Below are 652 nucleotides of genomic sequence, written 5' to 3'. Positions count from 1 at the left end.
TAAGAGCTAAACCTCCCTACAAACCTGTTTCCAGGTTGTACACTCCGCGGCCTTTTCAGCCAGGTGCTTGCAAAGTTCGGCATGCGCAGAGAGCAAAATTTCGACATAGTTTTTGGCTTTAAAAGTAGCACAACACTTTCGCCTTTCACTTTTCGCTTTCCTTGCCTCATATATATCTATATATTTTTTCAACTTGCTGGGCATTTGGTAGGCTTTATTTTGGTAGGAAGAGTTTCTGAGAAACCTTTCATCATCTTAGGGCGCGTTCGATTGACCCTATTCCGGAATAAGAATACGAGGGGTGATGATTAAAACGGTATGTTTGGCGCGCTTCGAAGCAGCAAGGACAACAAACATATGTTTAAAATGGCATTTTAGTGGATGTTTGACAATTTTTATGTGAATCACCGTAAAAGCGAAGGATTTCTACCTTATATTCCACGCATTCTTATTCCGGAATACGGTCAATCGAACGCACCCTTAGAATTAGGTGCTCAGAAAGGTAGGTGGGTAATGGAGCAAGCTTTTCATGGAGATTTCAGGTCAGTGTTACATGGTTTTTTTAATTTGGCCGTTTCTCCAGTTTCCTTGACTGAATTGTGCTAATTCTGGTATAGTTTGAGAGATCTCTTCTAGTGGACAAAGCTGTTCC

Source organism: Montipora foliosa, unplaced genomic scaffold (genome assembly GCF_036669935.1).
Source record: "Montipora foliosa isolate CH-2021 unplaced genomic scaffold, ASM3666993v2 scaffold_21, whole genome shotgun sequence".
Taxonomy (NCBI): Eukaryota; Metazoa; Cnidaria; class Anthozoa; order Scleractinia; family Acroporidae; genus Montipora; species Montipora foliosa.
This window is presented reverse-complemented; position numbering follows the sequence as displayed.